Here is a 25,075-nt window from a genome sequence, read left to right on the forward strand (position 1 = left end):
GGGAAAAGAAGTCATTGGCCCAGGCTCTGGGTATCAGATGAAAGGTGGCATCTGGGGCTCTAAGGACTTGCAGGGTCCTAGTTGCTGCCAGCATTAGGTTTGGAGAAATCCAGCAAAGATTGCATCACTCTAGCTTGGCTCCCCACTTTCTGCCATGGTGAGTGGCTGCAAACACAGGCCATTTCCCATGGGAAAAAGAAGTCCTTTCCCCACGGTCTTCAAATGAAATGCAAGGTGGCCTTTGGAGCTCTAAGGACTTGCAGGGTACTTCTTACTGGCAGCTTTAGATTTGGAGCAATCCAGCAAAGATTGCAAATTTCTTGCTGGGCACCACCCTATTGGCCAGGGCGAGAGGCCAGAAATGGAGGCCATTTTCCATGGGGAAAATGAAGTCATTGGCCCAGGCTCTGGGTATCAGATGAAAGGTGGCATCTGGGGCTCTAAGGACTTGCAGGGTCTTAGTTGCTGCCAGCTTTATGTTTGGAAGAATCCAGCACAGTTTGCAAATTTCTCGCTAGGCACTGCCCTTCCTGCCAGGCCAAATGGCCAGAAATGTAGGACATTTTCCATGGGAAAAATGTCCTTAACCCAGGGTCTCAGTAATATGTTCAAGGTGGCCTTTCAGGCTCTAAGGACTTTCAGGGTCCTAGTTGCTGGCAACTTTAGGTTTGGAAGAATCCAGCAAAGATTGTATCACTCTAGCTTGGCTCCCCACTTTCTGCCATGGTGAGTGGCTGCAAACACAGGCCATTTCCCATGGGAAAAAGAAGTCCTTTCCCCATGGTCTGCAAATCAAATGCAAGGTGGCCTTTGGGGCTCTAAGGACATGCAGGGTACTTCTTACTGGCAGCCTTAGATTTGGAGCAATCCAGCAAAGATTGCAAATTTCTTGCTGGGCACCACCCTATTGGCCAGGGCGAGAGGCCAGAAATGGAGGCCATTTTCCATGGGGAAAATGAAGTCATTGGCCCAGGGTCTGGGTATCAGATGAAAGGCGGCATCTGGGGCTCTAAGGACTTGCAGGGTCCAAGTTGCTGCCAGCATTGGGTTTGGAGAAATCCAGCAAAGATTGCATCACTCTAGCTTGGCTCCCCACTTTCTGCCATGGTGAGTGGCTGCAAACACAGGCCATTTCCCAATGGAAAAAGAAGTCCTTTCCCCAAGGTCTTCAAATCAAATGCAAGGTGGCCTTTGGGGCTCTAAGGACATGCAGGGTACTTCTTACTGGCAGCTTTCGATTTGGAGAAATCCAGCAAAGATTGCAAATTTCTTGCTGGGCACCACCCTATTGGCCAGGGCGAGAGGCAAGAAATGGAGGCCATTTTCCATGGGGAAAATGAAGTCATTGGCCCAGGGTCTGGGTATCAGATGAAAGGTGGCATCTGGGGCTCTAAGGACTTGCAGGGTCTTAGTTGCTGCCAGCTTTAGGTTTGGAGAAATCCAGCAGAATTTTCAAATTTCCTGCTTGGCACCCTACTTTCTGCCAGGGCAAGTTGCAGCACAGGGATACTATTTCTATGGGAAAAAGAAGTAATTTCCCCATCATGTGGGTATCAGCAGAGAGGTGAAATTTGGGGCTCTAAGGAGCTGCAGGCTCCTCGTTGCCAGCAGGTTTAGTTTTGGAGAAAATCAGCCAAGTTTGCAAATTTCAGACAGGGAATGAAGCAGATGGCCGGGGCGAGTGGCCCCAAACTGACCCCATTTTCCATGGGGAAAAGAAGTCATGTCCCCAGGGTCTGGGTATAAGATGAAAGGTGGCATCTGGGGCTCTAAGGACTTGCAGGGTCCTAGTTGCTGCCAGCATTGGGTTTGGAGAAATCCAGCAAAGATTGCATCACTCTAGCTTGGCTCCCCACTTTCTGCCATGTTGAGTGGCTGCAAACACAGGCCATTTCCCATGGGAAAAAGAAGTCCTTTCCCCACGGTCTGCAAATCAAATGCAAGGTGGCCTTTGGGGCTCTAAGGACTTGCCGGGTACTTCTTACTGGCAGCTTTCGATTTGGAGAAATCCAGCAAAGATTGCAAATTTCTTGCTGGGCACCACCCTATTGGCCAGGGCGAGAGGCCAGAAATGGAGGCCATTTTCCATGGGGAAAATGAAGTCATTGGCCCAGGGTCTGGGTATCAGATGAAAGGTGGCATCTGGGGCTCTAAGGACTTGCAGGGTCCTAGTTGCTGGCAGCTTTATGTTTGGAAGAATCCAGCACAGTTTGCAAATTTCTCGCTCGGCACAGCCTTCCTGCCAGGCCATGTGGCCACAAATGAAGGGCATTTTCCATGGGAAAAATGTCCTTAACCAAGGGTCTCAGTAATATGTTCAAGGTGGCCTTTCAGGCTCTAAGGACTTTCAGGGTCATAGTTGCTGGCAACTTTAGGTTTGGTAGAATCCAGCAAAGATTGTATCACTCTAGCTTGGCTCCCCACTTTCTGCCATGGTGAGTGGCTGCAAACACAGGCCATTTCCTATGGGAAAAAGAAGTCCTTTCCCCACGGTCTGCAAATCAAATGCAAGGTGGCCTTTGGGGCTCTAAGGACATGCAGGGTACTTCTTACTGGCAGCTTTCGATTTGGAGAAATCCAGCAAAGATTGCAAATTTCTTGCTGGGATCCACCCTATTGGCCAGGGCGAGAGGCCAGAAATGGAGGCCATTTTCCATGGGGAAAATGAAGTCATTGGCCCAGGGTCTGGGTATCAGATGAAAGGTGGCATCTGGGGCTCTAAGGACTTGCAGGGTCCTAGTTGCTGCCAACTTTAGGTTTGGAAGAATCCAGCAAAGATTGTATCTCTCTAGCTTGGCTCCCCACTTTCTGCCATGGTGAGTGGCTGCAAACACAGGCCATTTCCCATGGGAAAAAGAAGTCCTTTCCCCACGGTCTGCAAATCAAATGCAAGGTGGCCTTTGGGGCTCTAAGGACTTGCAGGGTACTTCTTACTGGCAGCTTTCGATTTGGAGCAATCCAGCAAAGATTGCAAATTTCTTGCTGGGCACCACCCTATTGGCCAGGGCGAGAGGCCAGAAATGGAGGCCATTTTCCATGGGGAAAATGAAGTCATTGGCCCAGGGTCTGGGTATCAGATGAAAGGTGGCATCTGGGGCTCTAAGGACTTGCAGGGTCCTAGTTGCTGCCAGCTTTATGTTTGGAAGAATCCAGCACAGTTTGCAAATTTCTCGCTAGGCACTGCCCTTCCTGCCAGGCCAAATGGCCAGAAATGTAGGGCATTTTCCATGGGAAAAATGTCCTTAACCCAGGGTCTCAGTAATATGTTCAAGGTGGCCTTTCAGGCTCTAAGGACTTTCAGGGTCCTAGTTGCTGGCAACTTTAGGTTTGGAAGAATCCAGCAAAGATTGTATCACTCTAGCTTGGCTCCCCACTTTCTGCCATGGTGAGTGGCTGCAAACACAGGCCATTTCCCATGGGAAAAAGAAGTCCTTTCCCCATGGTCTGCAAATCAAATGCAAGGTGGCCTTTGGGGCTCTAAGGACATGCAGGGTACTTCTTACTGGCAGCTTTCGATTTGGAGAAATCCAGCAAAGATTGCAAATTTCTTGCTGGGCACCCCCCTATTAGCCAGGGCGAGAGGCCAGAAATGGAGGCCATTTTCCATGGGGAAAATGAAGTCATTGGCCCAGGCTCTGGGTATCAGATGAAAGGTGGCCTTTGGGGCTCTAAGGACTTGCAGGGTCCTAGTTGCTGCCAGCTTTAGGTTTGGAGAAATCCAGAAGAATTTTCAAATTTCCTGCTTGGCACCCTACTTTCTGCCAGGGCAAGTTGCAGCACAGGGATACTATTTCTATGGGAAAAAGAAGTAATTTCCCCATCATGTGGGTATCAGCAGAGAGGTGAAATTTGGGGCTCTAAGGAGCTGCAGGCTCCTCGTTGCCAGCAGGTTTAGTTTTGGAGAAAATCAGCCAAGTTTGCAAATTTCAGACAGGGAATGAAGCAGATGGCCGGGGCGAGTGGCCCCAAACTGACCCCATTTTCCATGGGGAAAAGAAGTCATTGGCCCAGGCTCTGGGTATCAGATGAAAGGTGGCATCTGGGGCTCTAAGGACTTGCAGGGTCCTAGTTGCTGCCAGCATTAGGTTTGGAGAAATCCAGCAAAGATTGCATCACTCTAGCTTGGCTCCCCACTTTCTGCCATGGTGAGTGGCTGCAAACACAGGCCATTTCCCATGGGAAAAAGAAGTCCTTTCCCCACGGTCTTCAAATGAAATGCAAGGTGGCCTTTGGAGCTCTAAGGACTTGCAGGGTACTTCTTACTGGCAGCTTTAGATTTGGAGCAATCCAGCAAAGATTGCAAATTTCTTGCTGGGCACCACCCTATTGGCCAGGGCGAGAGGCCAGAAATGGAGGCCATTTTCCATGGGGAAAATGAAGTCATTGGCCCAGGCTCTGGGTATCAGATGAAAGGTGGCATCTGGGGCTCTAAGGACTTGCAGGGTCCTAGTTGCTGCCAGCTTTATGTTTGGAAGAATCCAGCACAGTTTGCAAATTTCTCGCTAGGCACTGCCCTTCCTGCCAGGCCAAATGGCCAGAAATGTAGGGCATTTTCCATGGGAAAAATGTCCTTAACCCAGGGTCTCAGTAATATGTTCAAGGTGGCCTTTCAGGCTCTAAGGACTTTCAGGGTCCTAGTTGCTGGCAACTTTAGGTTTGGAAGAATCCAGCAAAGATTGTATCACTCTAGCTTGGCTCCCCACTTTCTGCCATGGTGAGTGGCTGCAAACACAGGCCATTTCCCATGGGAAAAAGAAGTCCTTTCCCCATGGTCTGCAAATCAAATGCAAGGTGGCCTTTGGGGCTCTAAGGACATGCAGGGTACTTCTTACTGGCAGCTTTAGATTTGGAGCAATCCAGCAAAGATTGCAAATTTCTTGCTGGGCACCACCCTATTGGCCAGGGCGAGAGGCCAGAAATGGAGGCCATTTTCCATGGGGAAAATGAAGTCATTGGCCCAGGGTCTGGGTATCAGATGAAAGGCGGCATCTGGGGCTCTAAGGACTTGCAGGGTCCTAGTTGCTGCCAGCTTTAGGTTTGGAGAAATCCAGAAGAATTTTCAAATTTCCTGCTTGGCACCCTACTTTCTGCCAGGGCAAGTTGCAGCACAGGGATACTATTTCTATGGGAAAAAGAAGTAATTTCCCCATCATGTGGGTATCAGCAGAGAGGTGAAATTTGGGGCTCTAAGGAGCTGCAGGCTCCTCGTTGCCAGCAGGTTTAGTTTTGGAGAAAATCAGCCAAGTTTGCAAATTTCAGACAGGGAATGAAGCAGATGGCCGGGGCGAGTGGCCCCAAACTGACCCCATTTTCCATGGGGAAAAGAAGTCATTGGCCCAGGCTCTGGGTATCAGATGAAAGGTGGCATCTGGGGCTCTAAGGACTTGCAGGGTCCTAGTTGCTGCCAGCATTAGGTTTGGAGAAATCCAGCAAAGATTGCATCACTCTAGCTTGGCTCCCCACTTTCTGCCATGGTGAGTGGCTGCAAACACAGGCCATTTCCCATGGGAAAAAGAAGTCCTTTCCCCACGGTCTTCAAATGAAATGCAAGGTGGCCTTTGGAGCTCTAAGGACTTGCAGGGTACTTCTTACTGGCAGCTTTAGATTTGGAGCAATCCAGCAAAGATTGCAAATTTCTTGCTGGGCACCACCCTATTGGCCAGGGCGAGAGGCCAGAAATGGAGGCCATTTTCCATGGGGAAAATGAAGTCATTGGCCCAGGCTCTGGGTATCAGATGAAAGGTGGCATCTGGGGCTCTAAGGACTTGCAGGGTCCTAGTTGCTGCCAGCTTTATGTTTGGAAGAATCCAGCACAGTTTGCAAATTTCTCGCTAGGCACTGCCCTTCCTGCCAGGCCAAATGGCCAGAAATGTAGGGCATTTTCCATGGGAAAAATGTCCTTAACCCAGGGTCTCAGTAATATGTTCAAGGTGGCCTTTCAGGCTCTAAGGACTTTCAGGGTCCTAGTTGCTGGCAACTTTAGGTTTGGAAGAATCCAGCAAAGATTGTATCACTCTAGCTTGGCTCCCCACTTTCTGCCATGGTGAGTGGCTGCAAACACAGGCCATTTCCCATGGGAAAAAGAAGTCCTTTCCCCATGGTCTGCAAATCAAATGCAAGGTGGCCTTTGGGGCTCTAAGGACATGCAGGGTACTTCTTACTGGCAGCTTTAGATTTGGAGCAATCCAGCAAAGATTGCAAATTTCTTGCTGGGCACCACCCTATTGGCCAGGGCGAGAGGCCAGAAATGGAGGCCATTTTCCATGGGGAAAATGAAGTCATTGGCCCAGGGTCTGGGTATCAGATGAAAGGCGGCATCTGGGGCTCTAAGGACTTGCAGGGTCCAAGTTGCTGCCAGCATTAGGTTTGGAGAAATCCAGCAAAGATTGCATCACTCTAGCTTGGCTCCCCACTTTCTGCCATGGTGAGTGGCTGCAAACACAGGCCATTTCCCAATGGAAAAAGAAGTCCTTTCCCCAAGGTCTTCAAATCAAATGCAAGGTGGCCTTTGGGGCTCTAAGGACATGCAGGGTACTTCTTACTGGCAGCTTTCGATTTGGAGAAATCCAGCAAAGATTGCAAATTTCTTGCTGGGCACCACCCTATTGGCCAGGGCGAGAGGCAAGAAATGGAGGCCATTTTCCATGGGGAAAATGAAGTCATTGGCCCAGGCTCTGGGTATCAGATGAAAGGTGGCATCTGGGGCTCTAAGGACTTGCAGGGTCTTAGTTGCTGCCAGCTTTAGGTTTGGAGAAATCCAGCAGAATTTTCAAATTTCCTGCTTGGCACCCTACTTTCTGCCAGGGCAAGTTGCAGCACAGGGATACTATTTCTATGGGAAAAAGAAGTAATTTCCCCATCATGTGGGTATCAGCAGAGAGGTGAAATTTGGGGCTCTAAGGAGCTGCAGGCTCCTCGTTGCCAGCAGGTTTAGTTTTGGAGAAAATCAGCCAAGTTTGCAAATTTCAGACAGGGAATGAAGCAGATGGCCGGGGCGAGTGGCCCCAAACTGACCCCATTTTCCATGGGGAAAAGAAGTCATGTCCCCAGGGTCTGGGTATAAGATGAAAGGTGGCATCTGGGGCTCTAAGGACTTGCAGGGTCCTAGTTGCTGCCAGCATTGGGTTTGGAGAAATCCAGCAAAGATTGCATCACTCTAGCTTGGCTCCCCACTTTCTGCCATGTTGAGTGGCTGCAAACACAGGCCATTTCCCATGGGAAAAAGAAGTCCTTTCCCCACGGTCTGCAAATCAAATGCAAGGTGGCCTTTGGGGCTCTAAGGACTTGCCGGGTACTTCTTACTGGCAGCTTTCGATTTGGAGAAATCCAGCAAAGATTGCAAATTTCTTGCTGGGCACCACCCTATTGGCCAGGGCGAGAGGCCAGAAATGGAGGCCATTTTCCATGGGGAAAATGAAGTCATTGGCCCAGGCTCTGGGTATCAGATGAAAGGTGGCATCTGGGGCTCTAAGGACTTGCAGGGTCCTAGTTGCTGGCAGCTTTATGTTTGGAAGAATCCAGCACAGTTTGCAAATTTCTCGCTCGGCACAGCCTTCCTGCCAGGCCATGTGGCCACAAATGAAGGGCATTTTCCATGGGAAAAATGTCCTTAACCAAGGGTCTCAGTAATATGTTCAAGGTGGCCTTTCAGGCTCTAAGGACTTTCAGGGTCATAGTTGCTGGCAACTTTAGGTTTGGTAGAATCCAGCAAAGATTGTATCACTCTAGCTTGGCTCCCCACTTTCTGCCATGGTGAGTGGCTGCAAACACAGGCCATTTCCTATGGGAAAAAGAAGTCCTTTCCCCACGGTCTGCAAATCAAATGCAAGGTGGCCTTTGGGGCTCTAAGGACATGCTGGGTACTTCTTACTGGCAGCTTTCGATTTGGAGAAATCCAGCAAAGATTGCAAATTTCTTGCTGGGATCCACCCTATTGGCCAGGGCGAGAGGCCAGAAATGGAGGCCATTTTCCATGGGGAAAATGAAGTCATTGGCCCAGGGTCTGGGTATCAGATGAAAGGTGGCATCTGGGGCTGTAAGGACTTGCAGGGTCCTAGTTGCTGCCAGCTTTAGGTTTGGAAGAATCCAGCAAAGATTGTATCTCTCTAGCTTGGCTCCCCACTTTCTGCCATGGTGAGTGGCTGCAAACACAGGCCATTTCCCATGGGAAAAAGAAGTCCTTTCCCCACGGTCTGCAAATCAAATGCAAGGTGGCCTTTGGGGCTCTAAGGACTTGCAGGGTACTTCTTACTGGCAGCTTTCGATTTGGAGCAATCCAGCAAAGATTGCAAATTTCTTGCTGGGCACCACCCTATTGGCCAGGGCGAGAGGCCAGAAATGGAGGCCATTTTCCATGGGGAAAATGAAGTCATTGGCCCAGGCTCTGGGTATCAGATGAAAGGTGGCATCTGGGGCTCTAAGGACTTGCAGGGTCCTAGTTGCTGCCAGCTTTATGTTTGGAAGAATCCAGCACAGTTTGCAAATTTCTCGCTAGGCACTGCCCTTCCTGCCAGGCCAAATGGCCAGAAATGTAGGGCATTTTCCATGGGAAAAATGTCCTTAACCCAGGGTCTCAGTAATATGTTCAAGGTGGCCTTTCAGGCTCTAAGGACTTTCAGGGTCCTAGTTGCTGGCAACTTTAGGTTTGGAAGAATCCAGCAAAGATTGTATCACTCTAGCTTGGCTCCCCACTTTCTGCCATGGTGAGTGGCTGCAAACACAGGCCATTTCCCATGGGAAAAAGAAGTCCTTTCCCCATGGTCTGCAAATCAAATGCAAGGTGGCCTTTGGGGCTCTAAGGACATGCAGGGTACTTCTTACTGGCAGCTTTCGATTTGGAGAAATCCAGCAAAGATTGCAAATTTCTTGCTGGGCACCCCCCTATTAGCCAGGGCGAGAGGCCAGAAATGGAGGCCATTTTCCATGGGGAAAATGAAGTCATTGGCCCAGGCTCTGGGTATCAGATGAAAGGTGGCATCTGGGGCTCTAAGGACTTGCAGGGTCTTAGTTGCTGCCAGCTTTAGGTTTGGAGAAATCCAGCAGAATTTTCAAATTTCCTGCTTGGCACCCTACTTTCTGCCAGGGCACGTTGCAGCACAGGGATACTATTTCTATGGGAAAAAGAAGTAATTTCCCCATCATGTGGGTATCAGCAGAGAGGTGAAATTTGGGGCTCTAAGGAGCTGCAGGCTCCTCGTTGCCAGCAGCTTTAGTTTTGGAGAAAATCAGCCAAGATTGCAAATTTCAGACAGGGAATGAAGCAGATGGCCGGGGCGAGTGGCCCCAAACTGACCCCATTTTCCATGGGGAAAAGAAGTCATTGTCCCCAGGGTCTGGGTAGAAGATGAAAGGTGGCATCTGGGGCTCTAAGGACTTGCAGGGTCCTAGTTGCTGCCAGCATTGGGTTTGGAGAAATCCAGCAAAGATTGCATCACTCTAGCTTGGCTCCCCACTTTCTGCCATGGTGAGTGGCTGCAAACACAGGCCATTTCCCATGGGAAAAAGAAGTCCTTTCCCCACGGTCTGCAAATCAAATGCAAGGTGGCCTTTGGGGCTCTAAGGACTTGCAGGGTACTTCTTACTGGCAGCTTTCGATTTGGAGCAATCCAGCAAAGATTGCAAATTTCTTGCTGGGCACCACCCTATTGGCCAGGGTGAGAGGCCAGAAAAGGAGGCCATTTTCCATGGGGAAAATGAAGTCATTGGCCCAGGCTCTGGGTATCAGATGAAAGGTGGCCTTTGGGGCTCTAAGGACTTGCAGGGTCCTAGTTGCTGCCAGCTTTAGGTTTGGAGAAATCCAGCAGAATTTTCAAATTTCCTGCTTGGCACCCTACTTTCTGCCAGGGCAAGTTGCAGCACAGGGATACTATTTCTATGGGAAAAAGAAGTAATTTCCCCATCATGTGGGTATCAGCAGAGAGGTGAAATTTGGGGCTCTAAGGAGCTGCAGGCTCCTCGTTGCCAGCAGGTTTAGTTTTGGAGAAAATCAGCCAAGTTTGCAAATTTCAGACAGGGAATGAAGCAGATGGCCGGGGCGAGTGGCCCCAAACTGACCCCATTTTCCATGGGGAAAAGAAGTCATTGGCCCAGGCTCTGGGTATCAGATGAAAGGTGGCATCTGGGGCTCTAAGGACTTGCAGGGTCCTAGTTGCTGCCAGCATTAGGTTTGGAGAAATCCAGCAAAGATTGCATCACTCTAGCTTGGCTCCCCACTTTCTGCCATGGTGAGTGGCTGCAAACACAGGCCATTTCCCATGGGAAAAAGAAGTCCTTTCCCCACGGTCTTCAAATGAAATGCAAGGTGGCCTTTGGAGCTCTAAGGACTTGCAGGGTACTTCTTACTGGCAGCTTTAGATTTGGAGCAATCCAGCAAAGATTGCAAATTTCTTGCTGGGCACCACCCTATTGGCCAGGGCGAGAGGCCAGAAATGGAGGCCATTTTCCATGGGGAAAATGAAGTCATTGGCCCAGGCTCTGGGTATCAGATGAAAGGTGGCATCTGGGGCTCTAAGGACTTGCAGGGTCTTAGTTGCTGCCAGCTTTATGTTTGGAAGAATCCAGCACAGTTTGCAAATTTCTCGCTAGGCACTGCCCTTCCTGCCAGGCCAAATGGCCAGAAATGTAGGACATTTTCCATGGGAAAAATGTCCTTAACCCAGGGTCTCAGTAATATGTTCAAGGTGGCCTTTCAGGCTCTAAGGACTTTCAGGGTCCTAGTTGCTGGCAACTTTAGGTTTGGAAGAATCCAGCAAAGATTGTATCACTCTAGCTTGGCTCCCCACTTTCTGCCATGGTGAGTGGCTGCAAACACAGGCCATTTCCCATGGGAAAAAGAAGTCCTTTCCCCATGGTCTGCAAATCAAATGCAAGGTGGCCTTTGGGGCTCTAAGGACATGCAGGGTACTTCTTACTGGCAGCCTTAGATTTGGAGCAATCCAGCAAAGATTGCAAATTTCTTGCTGGGCACCACCCTATTGGCCAGGGCGAGAGGCCAGAAATGGAGGCCATTTTCCATGGGGAAAATGAAGTCATTGGCCCAGGGTCTGGGTATCAGATGAAAGGCGGCATCTGGGGCTCTAAGGACTTGCAGGGTCCAAGTTGCTGCCAGCATTAGGTTTGGAGAAATCCAGCAAAGATTGCATCACTCTAGCTTGGCTCCCCACTTTCTGCCATGGTGAGTGGCTGCAAACACAGGCCATTTCCCAATGGAAAAAGAAGTCCTTTCCCCAAGGTCTTCAAATCAAATGCAAGGTGGCCTTTGGGGCTCTAAGGACATGCAGGGTACTTCTTACTGGCAGCTTTCGATTTGGAGAAATCCAGCAAAGATTGCAAATTTCTTGCTGGGCACCACCCTATTGGCCAGGGCGAGAGGCAAGAAATGGAGGCCATTTTCCATGGGGAAAATGAAGTCATTGGCCCAGGGTCTGGGTATCAGATGAAAGGTGGCATCTGGGGCTCTAAGGACTTGCAGGGTCTTAGTTGCTGCCAGCTTTAGGTTTGGAGAAATCCAGCAGAATTTTCAAATTTCCTGCTTGGCACCCTACTTTCTGCCAGGGCAAGTTGCAGCACAGGGATACTATTTCTATGGGAAAAAGAAGTAATTTCCCCATCATGTGGGTATCAGCAGAGAGGTGAAATTTGGGGCTCTAAGGAGCTGCAGGCTCCTCGTTGCCAGCAGGTTTAGTTTTGGAGAAAATCAGCCAAGTTTGCAAATTTCAGACAGGGAATGAAGCAGATGGCCGGGGCGAGTGGCCCCAAACTGACCCCATTTTCCATGGGGAAAAGAAGTCATGTCCCCAGGGTCTGGGTATAAGATGAAAGGTGGCATCTGGGGCTCTAAGGACTTGCAGGGTCCTAGTTGCTGCCAGCATTGGGTTTGGAGAAATCCAGCAAAGATTGCATCACTCTAGCTTGGCTCCCCACTTTCTGCCATGTTGAGTGGCTGCAAACACAGGCCATTTCCCATGGGAAAAAGAAGTCCTTTCCCCACGGTCTGCAAATCAAATGCAAGGTGGCCTTTGGGGCTCTAAGGACTTGCCGGGTACTTCTTACTGGCAGCTTTCGATTTGGAGAAATCCAGCAAAGATTGCAAATTTCTTGCTGGGCACCACCCTATTGGCCAGGGCGAGAGGCCAGAAATGGAGGCCATTTTCCATGGGGAAAATGAAGTCATTGGCCCAGGGTCTGGGTATCAGATGAAAGGTGGCATCTGGGGCTCTAAGGACTTGCAGGGTCCTAGTTGCTGGCAGCTTTATGTTTGGAAGAATCCAGCACAGTTTGCAAATTTCTCGCTCGGCACAGCCTTCCTGCCAGGCCATGTGGCCACAAATGAAGGGCATTTTCCATGGGAAAAATGTCCTTAACCAAGGGTCTCAGTAATATGTTCAAGGTGGCCTTTCAGGCTCTAAGGACTTTCAGGGTCATAGTTGCTGGCAACTTTAGGTTTGGTAGAATCCAGCAAAGATTGTATCACTCTAGCTTGGCTCCCCACTTTCTGCCATGGTGAGTGGCTGCAAACACAGGCCATTTCCTATGGGAAAAAGAAGTCCTTTCCCCACGGTCTGCAAATCAAATGCAAGGTGGCCTTTGGGGCTCTAAGGACATGCAGGGTACTTCTTACTGGCAGCTTTCGATTTGGAGAAATCCAGCAAAGATTGCAAATTTCTTGCTGGGATCCACCCTATTGGCCAGGGCGAGAGGCCAGAAATGGAGGCCATTTTCCATGGGGAAAATGAAGTCATTGGCCCAGGGTCTGGGTATCAGATGAAAGGTGGCATCTGGGGCTCTAAGGACTTGCAGGGTCCTAGTTGCTGCCAACTTTAGGTTTGGAAGAATCCAGCAAAGATTGTATCTCTCTAGCTTGGCTCCCCACTTTCTGCCATGGTGAGTGGCTGCAAACACAGGCCATTTCCCATGGGAAAAAGAAGTCCTTTCCCCACGGTCTGCAAATCAAATGCAAGGTGGCCTTTGGGGCTCTAAGGACTTGCAGGGTACTTCTTACTGGCAGCTTTCGATTTGGAGCAATCCAGCAAAGATTGCAAATTTCTTGCTGGGCACCACCCTATTGGCCAGGGCGAGAGGCCAGAAATGGAGGCCATTTTCCATGGGGAAAATGAAGTCATTGGCCCAGGGTCTGGGTATCAGATGAAAGGTGGCATCTGGGGCTCTAAGGACTTGCAGGGTCCTAGTTGCTGCCAGCTTTATGTTTGGAAGAATCCAGCACAGTTTGCAAATTTCTCGCTAGGCACTGCCCTTCCTGCCAGGCCAAATGGCCAGAAATGTAGGGCATTTTCCATGGGAAAAATGTCCTTAACCCAGGGTCTCAGTAATATGTTCAAGGTGGCCTTTCAGGCTCTAAGGACTTTCAGGGTCCTAGTTGCTGGCAACTTTAGGTTTGGAAGAATCCAGCAAAGATTGTATCACTCTAGCTTGGCTCCCCACTTTCTGCCATGGTGAGTGGCTGCAAACACAGGCCATTTCCCATGGGAAAAAGAAGTCCTTTCCCCATGGTCTGCAAATCAAATGCAAGGTGGCCTTTGGGGCTCTAAGGACATGCAGGGTACTTCTTACTGGCAGCTTTCGATTTGGAGAAATCCAGCAAAGATTGCAAATTTCTTGCTGGGCACCCCCCTATTAGCCAGGGCGAGAGGCCAGAAATGGAGGCCATTTTCCATGGGGAAAATGAAGTCATTGGCCCAGGCTCTGGGTATCAGATGAAAGGTGGCCTTTGGGGCTCTAAGGACTTGCAGGGTCCTAGTTGCTGCCAGCTTTAGGTTTGGAGAAATCCAGAAGAATTTTCAAATTTCCTGCTTGGCACCCTACTTTCTGCCAGGGCAAGTTGCAGCACAGGGATACTATTTCTATGGGAAAAAGAAGTAATTTCCCCATCATGTGGGTATCAGCAGAGAGGTGAAATTTGGGGCTCTAAGGAGCTGCAGGCTCCTCGTTGCCAGCAGGTTTAGTTTTGGAGAAAATCAGCCAAGTTTGCAAATTTCAGACAGGGAATGAAGCAGATGGCCGGGGCGAGTGGCCCCAAACTGACCCCATTTTCCATGGGGAAAAGAAGTCATTGGCCCAGGCTCTGGGTATCAGATGAAAGGTGGCATCTGGGGCTCTAAGGACTTGCAGGGTCCTAGTTGCTGCCAGCATTAGGTTTGGAGAAATCCAGCAAAGATTGCATCACTCTAGCTTGGCTCCCCACTTTCTGCCATGGTGAGTGGCTGCAAACACAGGCCATTTCCCATGGGAAAAAGAAGTCCTTTCCCCACGGTCTTCAAATGAAATGCAAGGTGGCCTTTGGAGCTCTAAGGACTTGCAGGGTACTTCTTACTGGCAGCTTTAGATTTGGAGCAATCCAGCAAAGATTGCAAATTTCTTGCTGGGCACCACCCTATTGGCCAGGGCGAGAGGCCAGAAATGGAGGCCATTTTCCATGGGGAAAATGAAGTCATTGGCCCAGGCTCTGGGTATCAGATGAAAGGTGGCATCTGGGGCTCTAAGGACTTGCAGGGTCCTAGTTGCTGCCAGCTTTATGTTTGGAAGAATCCAGCACAGTTTGCAAATTTCTCGCTAGGCACTGCCCTTCCTGCCAGGCCAAATGGCCAGAAATGTAGGGCATTTTCCATGGGAAAAATGTCCTTAACCCAGGGTCTCAGTAATATGTTCAAGGTGGCCTTTCAGGCTCTAAGGACTTTCAGGGTCCTAGTTGCTGGCAACTTTAGGTTTGGAAGAATCCAGCAAAGATTGTATCACTCTAGCTTGGCTCCCCACTTTCTGCCATGGTGAGTGGCTGCAAACACAGGCCATTTCCCATGGGAAAAAGAAGTCCTTTCCCCATGGTCTGCAAATCAAATGCAAGGTGGCCTTTGGGGCTCTAAGGACATGCAGGGTACTTCTTACTGGCAGCTTTAGATTTGGAGCAATCCAGCAAAGATTGCAAATTTCTTGCTGGGCACCACCCTATTGGCCAGGGCGAGAGGCCAGAAATGGAGGCCATTTTCCATGGGGAAAATGAAGTCATTGGCCCAGGGTCTGGGTATCAGATGAAAGGCGGCATCTGGGGCTCTAAGGACTTGCAGGGTCCTAGTTGCTGCCAGCTTTAGGTTTGGAGAAATCCAGAAGAATTTTCAAATTTCCTGCTTGGCACCCTACTTTCTGCCAGGGCAAGTTGCAGCACAGGGATACTATTTCTATGGGAAAAAGAAGTAATTTCCCCATCATGTGGGTATCAGCAGAGAGGTGAAATTTGGGGCTCTAAGGAGCTGCAGGCTCCTCGTTGCCAGCAGGTTTAGTTTTGGAGAAAATCAGCCAAGTTTGCAAATTTCAGACAGGGAATGAAGCAGATGGCCGGGGCGAGTGGCCCCAAACTGACCCCATTTTCCATGGGGAAAAGAAGTCATTGGCCCAGGCTCTGGGTATCAGATGAAAGGTGGCATCTGGGGCTCTAAGGACTTGCAGGGTCCTAGTTGCTGCCAGCATTAGGTTTGGAGAAATCCAGCAAAGATTGCATCACTCTAGCTTGGCTCCCCACTTTCTGCCATGGTGAGTGGCTGCAAACACAGGCCATTTCCCATGGGAAAAAGAAGTCCTTTCCCCACGGTCTTCAAATGAAATGCAAGGTGGCCTTTGGAGCTCTAAGGACTTGCAGGGTACTTCTTACTGGCAGCTTTAGATTTGGAGCAATCCAGCAAAGATTGCAAATTTCTTGCTGGGCACCACCCTATTGGCCAGGGCGAGAGGCCAGAAATGGAGGCCATTTTCCATGGGGAAAATGAAGTCATTGGCCCAGGCTCTGGGTATCAGATGAAAGGTGGCATCTGGGGCTCTAAGGACTTGCAGGGTCCTAGTTGCTGCCAGCTTTATGTTTGGAAGAATCCAGCACAGTTTGCAAATTTCTCGCTAGGCACTGCCCTTCCTGCCAGGCCAAATGGCCAGAAATGTAGGGCATTTTCCATGGGAAAAATGTCCTTAACCCAGGGTCTCAGTAATATGTTCAAGGTGGCCTTTCAGGCTCTAAGGACTTTCAGGGTCCTAGTTGCTGGCAACTTTAGGTTTGGAAGAATCCAGCAAAGATTGTATCACTCTAGCTTGGCTCCCCACTTTCTGCCATGGTGAGTGGCTGCAAACACAGGCCATTTCCCATGGGAAAAAGAAGTCCTTTCCCCATGGTCTGCAAATCAAATGCAAGGTGGCCTTTGGGGCTCTAAGGACATGCAGGGTACTTCTTACTGGCAGCTTTAGATTTGGAGCAATCCAGCAAAGATTGCAAATTTCTTGCTGGGCACCACCCTATTGGCCAGGGCGAGAGGCCAGAAATGGAGGCCATTTTCCATGGGGAAAATGAAGTCATTGGCCCAGGGTCTGGGTATCAGATGAAAGGCGGCATCTGGGGCTCTAAGGACTTGCAGGGTCCAAGTTGCTGCCAGCATTAGGTTTGGAGAAATCCAGCAAAGATTGCATCACTCTAGCTTGGCTCCCCACTTTCTGCCATGGTGAGTGGCTGCAAACACAGGCCATTTCCCAATGGAAAAAGAAGTCCTTTCCCCAAGGTCTTCAAATCAAATGCAAGGTGGCCTTTGGGGCTCTAAGGACATGCAGGGTACTTCTTACTGGCAGCTTTCGATTTGGAGAAATCCAGCAAAGATTGCAAATTTCTTGCTGGGCACCACCCTATTGGCCAGGGCGAGAGGCAAGAAATGGAGGCCATTTTCCATGGGGAAAATGAAGTCATTGGCCCAGGCTCTGGGTATCAGATGAAAGGTGGCATCTGGGGCTCTAAGGACTTGCAGGGTCTTAGTTGCTGCCAGCTTTAGGTTTGGAGAAATCCAGCAGAATTTTCAAATTTCCTGCTTGGCACCCTACTTTCTGCCAGGGCAAGTTGCAGCACAGGGATACTATTTCTATGGGAAAAAGAAGTAATTTCCCCATCATGTGGGTATCAGCAGAGAGGTGAAATTTGGGGCTCTAAGGAGCTGCAGGCTCCTCGTTGCCAGCAGGTTTAGTTTTGGAGAAAATCAGCCAAGTTTGCAAATTTCAGACAGGGAATGAAGCAGATGGCCGGGGCGAGTGGCCCCAAACTGACCCCATTTTCCATGGGGAAAAGAAGTCATGTCCCCAGGGTCTGGGTATAAGATGAAAGGTGGCATCTGGGGCTCTAAGGACTTGCAGGGTCCTAGTTGCTGCCAGCATTGGGTTTGGAGAAATCCAGCAAAGATTGCATCACTCTAGCTTGGCTCCCCACTTTCTGCCATGTTGAGTGGCTGCAAACACAGGCCATTTCCCATGGGAAAAAGAAGTCCTTTCCCCACGGTCTGCAAATCAAATGCAAGGTGGCCTTTGGGGCTCTAAGGACTTGCCGGGTACTTCTTACTGGCAGCTTTCGATTTGGAGAAATCCAGCAAAGATTGCAAATTTCTTGCTGGGCACCACCCTATTGGCCAGGGCGAGAGGCCAGAAATGGAGGCCATTTTCCATGGGGAAAATGAAGTCATTGGCCCAGGCTCTGGGTATCAGATGAAAGGTGGCATCTGGGGCTCTAAGGACTTGCAGGGTCCTAGTTGCTGGCAGCTTTATGTTTGGAAGAATCCAGCACAGTTTGCAAATTTCTCGCTCGGCACAGCCTTCCTGCCAGGCCATGTGGCCACAAATGAAGGGCATTTTCCATGGGAAAAATGTCCTTAACCAAGGGTCTCAGTAATATGTTCAAGGTGGCCTTTCAGGCTCTAAGGACTTTCAGGGTCATAGTTGCTGGCAACTTTAGGTTTGGTAGAATCCAGCAAAGATTGTATCACTCTAGCTTGGCTCCCCACTTTCTGCCATGGTGAGTGGCTGCAAACACAGGCCATTTCCTATGGGAAAAAGAAGTCCTTTCCCCACGGTCTGCAAATCAAATGCAAGGTGGCCTTTGGGGCTCTAAGGACATGCTGGGTACTTCTTACTGGCAGCTTTCGATTTGGAGAAATCCAGCAAAGATTGCAAATTTCTTGCTGGGATCCACCCTATTGGCCAGGGCGAGAGGCCAGAAATGGAGGCCATTTTCCATGGGGAAAATGAAGTCATTGGCCCAGGGTCTGGGTATCAGATGAAAGGTGGCATCTGGGGCTGTAAGGACTTGCAGGGTCCTAGTTGCTGCCAGCTTTAGGTTTGGAAGAATCCAGCAAAGATTGTATCTCTCTAGCTTGGCTCCCCACTTTCTGCCATGGTGAGTGGCTGCAAACACAGGCCATTTCCCATGGGAAAAAGAAGTCCTTTCCCCACGGTCTGCAAATCAAATGCAAGGTGGCCTTTGGGGCTCTAAGGACTTGCAGGGTACTTCTTACTGGCAGCTTTCGATTTGGAGCAATCCAGCAAAGATTGCAAATTTCTTGCTGGGCACCACCCTATTGGCCAGGGCGAGAGGCCAGAAATGGAGGCCATTTTCCATGGGGAAAATGAAGTCATTGGCCCAGGCTCTGGGTATCAGATGAAAGGTGGCATCTGGGGCTCTAAGGACTTGCAGGGTCCTAGTTGCTGCCAGCTTTATGTTTGGAAGAATCCAGCACAGTTTGCAAATTTCTCGCTAGGCACTGCCCTTCCTGCCAGGCCAAATGGCCAGAAATGTAGGGCATTTTCCATGGGAAAAATGTCCTTAACCCAGGGTCTCAGTAATATGTTCAAGGTGGCCTTTCAGGCTCTAAGGACTTTCAGGGTCCTAGTTGCTGGCAACTTTAGGTTTGGAAGAATCCAGCAAAGATTGTATCACTCTAGCTTGGCTCCCCACTTTCTGCCATGGTGAGTGGCTGCAAACACAGGCCATTTCCCATGGGAAAAAGAAGTCCTTTCCCCATGGTCTGCAAATCAAATGCAAGGTGGCCTTTGGGGCTCTAAGGACATGCAGGGTACTTCTTACTGGCAGCTTTCGATTTGGAGAAATCCAGCAAAGATTGCAAATTTCTTGCTGGGCACCCCCCTATTAGCCAGGGCGAGAGGCCAGAAATGGAGGCCATTTTCCATGGGGAAAATGAAGTCATTGGCCCAGGCTCTGGGTATCAGATGAAAGGTGGCCTTTGGGGCTCTAAGGACTTGCAGGGTCCTAGTTGCTGCCAGCTTTAGGTTTGGAGAAATCCAGAAGAATTTTCAAATTTCCTGCTTGGCACCCTACTTTCTGCCAGGGCAAGTTGCAGCACAGGGATACTATTTCTATGGGAAAAAGAAGTAATTTCCCCATCATGTGGGTATCAGCAGAGAGGTGAAATTTGGGGCTCTAAGGAGCTGCAGGCTCCTCGTTGCCAGCAGGTTTAGTTTTGGAGAAAATCAGCCAAGTTTGCAAATTTCAGACAGGGAATGAAGCAGATGGCCGGGGCGAGTGGCCCCAAACTGACCCCATTTTCCATGGGGAAAAGAAGTCATTGGCCCAGGCTCTGGGTATCAGCTGAAAGGTGGCATCTGGGGCTCTAAGGACTTGCAGGGTCCTAGTTGCTGCCAGCATTAGGTTTGGAGAAATCCAGCAAAGATTGCATCACTCTAGCTTGGCTCCCCACTTTCTGCCATGGTGAGTGGCTGCAAACACAGGCCATTTCCCATGGGAAAAAGAAGTCCTTTCCCCACGGTCTTCAAATGAAATGCAAGGTGGCCTTTGGAGCTCTAAGGACTTGCAGGGTACTTCTTACTGGCAGCTTTAGATTTGGAGCAATCCAGCAAAGATTGCAAATTTCTTGCTGGGCACCACCCTATTGGCCAGGGCGAGAGGCCAGAAATGGAGGCCATTTTCCTTGGGGAAAATGAAGTCATTGGCCCAGGCTCTGGGTATCAGATGAAAGGTGGCATCTGGGGCTCTAAGGACTTGCAGGGTCCTAGTTGCTGGCAGCTTTATGTTTGGAAGAATCCAGCACAGTTTGCAAATTTCTCGCTAGGCACTGCCCTTCCTGCCAGGCCAAATGGCCAGAAATGTAGGGCATTTTCCATGGGAAAAATGTCCTTAACCCAGGGTCTCAGTAATATGTTCAAGGTGGCCTTTCAGGCTCTAAGGACTTTCAGGGTCCTAGTTGCTGGCAACTTTAGGTTTGGAAGAATCCAGCAAAGATTGTATCACTCTAGCTTGGCTCCCCACTTTCTGCCATGGTGAGTGGCTGCAAACACAGGCCATTTCCCATGGGAAAAAGAAGTCCTTTCCCCATGGTCTGCAAATCAAATGCAAGGTGGCCTTTGGGGCTCTAAGGACATGCAGGGTACTTCTTACTGGCAGCTTTCGATTTGGAGAAATCCAGCAAAGATTGCAAATTTCTTGCTGGGCACCCCCCTATTAGCCAGGGCGAGAGGCCAGAAATGGAGGCCATTTTCCATGGGGAAAATGAAGTCATTGGCCCAGGGTCTGGGTATCAGATGAAAGGTGGCATCTGGGGCTCTAAGGACTTGCAGGGTCTTAGTTGCTGCCACCTTTAGGTTTGGAGAAATCCAGCAGAATTTTCAAATTTCCTGCTTGGCACCCTACTTTCTGCCAGGGCACGTTGCAGCACAGGGATACTATTTCTATGGGAAAAAGAAGTAATTTCCCCATCATGTGGGTATCAGCAGAGAGGTGAAATTTGGGGCTCTAAGGAGCTGCAGGCTCCTCGTTGCCAGCAGCTTTAGTTTTGGAGAAAATCAGCCAAGATTGCAAATTTCAGACAGGGAATGAAGCAGATGGCCGGGGCGAGTGGCCCCAAACTGACCCCATTTTCCATGGGGAAAAGAAGTCATTGTCCCCAGGGTCTGGGTAGAAGATGAAAGGTGGCATCTGGGGCTCTAAGGACTTGCAGGGTCCTAGTTGCTGCCAGCATTGGGTTTGGAGAAATCCAGCAAAGATTGCATCACTCTAGCTTGGCTCCCCACTTTCTGCCATGGTGAGTGGCTGCAAACACAGGCCATTTCCCATGGGAAAAAGAAGTCCTTTCCCCACGGTCTGCAAATCAAATGCAAGGTGGCCTTTGGGGCTCTAAGGACTTGCAGGGTACTTCTTACTGGCAGCTTTCGATTTGGAGCAATCCAGCAAAGATTGCAAATTTCTTGCTGGGCACCACCCTATTGGCCAGGGTGAGAGGCCAGAAAAGGAGGCCATTTTCCATGGGGAAAATGAAGTCATTGGCCCAGGCTCTGGGTATCAGATGAAAGGTGGCCTTTGGGGCTCTAAGGACTTGCAGGGTCCTAGTTGCTGCCAGCTTTAGGTTTGGAGAAATCCAGAAGAATTTTCAAATTTCCTGCTTGGCACCCTACTTTCTGCCAGGGCAAGTTGCAGCACAGGGATACTATTTCTATGGGAAAAAGAAGTAATTTCCCCATCATGTGGGTATCAGCAGAGAGGTGAAATTTGGGGCTCTAAGGAGCTGCAGGCTCCTCGTTGCCAGCAGGTTTAGTTTTGGAGAAAATCAGCCAAGTTTGCAAATTTCAGACAGGGAATGAAGCAGATGGCCGGGGCGAGTGGCCCCAAACTGACCCCATTTTCCATGGGGAAAAGAAGTCATTGGCCCAGGCTCTGGGTATCAGATGAAAGGTGGCATCTGGGGCTCTAAGGACTTGCAGGGTCCTAGTTGCTGCCAGCATTAGGTTTGGAGAAATCCAGCAAAGATTGCATCACTCTAGCTTGGCTCCCCACTTTCTGCCATGGTGAGTGGCTGCAAACACAGGCCATTTCCCATGGGAAAAAGAAGTCCTTTCCCCACGGTCTTCAAATGAAATGCAAGGTGGCCTTTGGAGCTCTAAGGACTTGCAGGGTACTTCTTACTGGCAGCTTTAGATTTGGAGCAATCCAGCAAAGATTGCAAATTTCTTGCTGGGCACCACCCTATTGGCCAGGGCGAGAGGCCAGAAATGGAGGCCATTTTCCTTGGGGAAAATGAAGTCATTGGCCCAGGGTCTGGGTATCAGATGAAAGGTGGCATCTGGGGCTCTAAGGACTTGCAGGGTCCTAGTTGCTGCCAGCTTTATGTTTGGAAGAATCCAGCACAGTTTGCAAATTTCTCGCTAGGCACTGCCCTTCCTGCCAGGCCAAATGGCCAGAAATGTAGGGCATTTTCCATGGGAAAAATGTCCTTAACCCAGGGTCTCAGTAATATGTTCAAGGTGGCCTTTCAGGCTCTAAGGACTTTCAGGGTCCTAGTTGCTGGCAACTTTAGGTTTGGAAGAATCCAGCAAAGATTGTATCACTCTAGCTTGGCTCCCCACTTTCTGCCATGGTGAGTGGCTGCAAACACAGGCCATTTCCCATGGGAAAAAGAAGTCCTTTCCCCATGGTCTGCAAATCAAATGCAAGGTGGCCTTTGGGGCTCTAAGGACATGCAGGGTACTTCTTACTGGCAGCTTTCGATTTGGAGAAATCCAGCAAAGATTGCAAATTTCTTGCTGGGCACCCCCCTATTAGCCAGGGCGAGAGGCCAGAAATGGAGGCCATTTTCCATGGGGAAAATGAAGTCATTGGCCCAGGGTCTGGGTATCAGATGAAAGGTGGCATCTGGGGCTCTAAGGACTTGCAGGGTCTTAGTTGCTGCCAGCTTTAGGTTTGGAGAAATCCAGCAGAATTTTCAAATTTCCTGCTTGGCACCCTACTTTCTGCCAGGGCACGTTGCAGCACAGGGATACTATTTCTATGGGAAAAAGAAGTAATTTCCCCATCATGTGGGTATCAGCAGAGAGGTGAAATTTGGGGCTCTAAGGAGCTGCAGGCTCCTCGTTGCCAGCAGCTTTAGTTTTGGAGAAAATCAGCCAAGATTGCAAATTTCAGACAGGGAATGAAGCAGATGGCCGGGGCGAGTGGCCCCAAACTGACCCCATTTTCCATGGGGAAAAGAAGTCATTGTCCCCAGGGTCTGGGTAGAAGATGAAAGGTGGCATCTGGGGCTCTAAGGACTTGCAGGGTCCTAGTTGCTGCCAGCATTGGGTTTGGAGAAATCCAGCAAAGATTGCATCACTCTAGCTTGGCTCCCCACTTTCTGCCATGGTGAGTGGCTGCAAACACAGGCCATTTCCCATGGGAAAAAGAAGTCCTTTCCCCACGGTCTGCAAATCAAATGCAAGGTGGCCTTTGGGGCTCTAAGGACTTGCCGGGTACTTCTTACTGGCAGCTTTCGATTTGGAGAAATCCAGCAAAGATTGCAAATTTCTTGCTGGGCACCACCCTATTGGCCAGGGCGAGAGGCCAGAAATGGAGGCCATTTTCCATGGGGAAAATGAAGTCATTGGCCCAGGCTCTGGGTATCAGATGAAAGGTGGCATCTGGGGCTCTAAGGACTTGCAGGGTCCTAGTTGCTGCCAGCTTTATGTTTGGAAGAATCCAGCACAGTTTGCAAATTTCTCGCTCGGCACAGCCTTCCTGCCAGGCCATGTGGCCACAAATGAAGGGCATTTTCCATGGGAAAAATGTCCTTAACCAAGGGTCTCAGTAATATGTTCAAGGTGGCCTTTCAGGCTCTAAGGACTTTCAGGGTCATAGTTGCTGGCAACTTTAGGTTTGGTAGAATCCAGCAAAGATTGTATCACTCTAGCTTGGCTCCCCACTTTCTGCCATGGTGAGTGGCTGCAAACACAGGCCATTTCCTATGGGAAAAAGAAGTCCTTTCCCCACGGTCTGCAAATCAAATGCAAGGTGGCCTTTGGGGCTCTAAGGACTTGCAGGGTACTTCTTACTGGCAGCTTTCGATTTGGAGAAATCCAGCAAAGATTGCAAATTTCTTGCTGGGATCCACCCTATTGGCCAGGGCGAGAGGCCAGAAATGGAGGCCATTTTCCATGGGGAAAATGAAGTCATTGGCCCAGGGTCTGGGTATCAGATGAAAGGTGGCATCTGGGGCTCTAAGGACTTGCAGGGTCCTAGTTGCTGCCAGCTTTATGTTTGGAAGAATCCAGCACAGTTTGCAAATTTCTCGCTAGGCACTGCCCTTCCTGCCAGGCCAAATGGCCAGAAATGTAGGGCATTTTCCATGGGAAAAATGTCCTTAACCCAGGGTCTCAGTAATATGTTCAAGGTGGCCTTTCAGGCTCTAAGGACTTTCAGGGTCCTAGTTGCTGGCAACTTTAGGTTTGGAAGAATCCAGCAAAGATTGTATCACTCTAGCTTGGCTCCCCACTTTCTGCCATGGTGAGTGGCTGCAAACACAGGCCATTTCCCATGGGAAAAAGAAGTCCTTTCCCCATGGTCTGCAAATCAAATGCAAGGTGGCCTTTGGGGCTCTAAGGACATGCAGGGTACTTCTTACTGGCAGCTTTCGATTTGGAGAAATCCAGCAAAGATTGCAAATTTCTTGCTGGGCACCCCCCTATTAGCCAGGGCGAGAGGCCAGAAATGGAGGCCATTTTCCATGGGGAAAATGAAGTCATTGGCCCAGGCTCTGGGTATCAGATGAAAGGTGGCCTTTGGGGCTCTAAGGACTTGCAGGGTCCTAGTTGCTGCCAGCTTTAGGTTTGGAGAAATCCAGAAGAATTTTCAAATTTCCTGCTTGGCACCCTACTTTCTGCCAGGGCAAGTTGCAGCACAGGGATACTATTTCTATGGGAAAAAGAAGTAATTTCCCCATCATGTGGGTATCAGCAGAGAGGTGAAATTTGGGGCTCTAAGGAGCTGCAGGCTCCTCGTTGCCAGCAGGTTTAGTTTTGGAGAAAATCAGCCAAGTTTGCAAATTTCAGACAGGGAATGAAGCAGATGGCCGGGGCGAGTGGCCCCAAACTGACCCCATTTTCCATGGGGAAAAGAAGTCATTGGCCCAGGCTCTGGGTATCAGCTGAAAGGTGGCATCTGGGGCTCTAAGGACTTGCAGGGTCCTAGTTGCTGCCAGCATTAGGTTTGGAGAAATCCAGCAAAGATTGCATCACTCTAGCTTGGCTCCCCACTTTCTGCCATGGTGAGTGGCTGCAAACACAGGCCATTTCCCATGGGAAAAAGAAGTCCTTTCCCCACGGTCTTCAAATGAAATGCAAGGTGGCCTTTGGAGCTCTAAGGACTTGCAGGGTACTTCTTACTGGCAGCTTTAGATTTGGAGCAATCCAGCAAAGATTGCAAATTTCTTGCTGGGCACCACCCTATTGGCCAGGGCGAGAGGCCAGAAATGGAGGCCATTTTCCTTGGGGAAAA

The sequence above is a fragment of the Agelaius phoeniceus genome, chromosome 29 (genome assembly GCF_051311805.1).
Source record: "Agelaius phoeniceus isolate bAgePho1 chromosome 29, bAgePho1.hap1, whole genome shotgun sequence".
Taxonomy (NCBI): Eukaryota; Metazoa; Chordata; class Aves; order Passeriformes; family Icteridae; genus Agelaius; species Agelaius phoeniceus.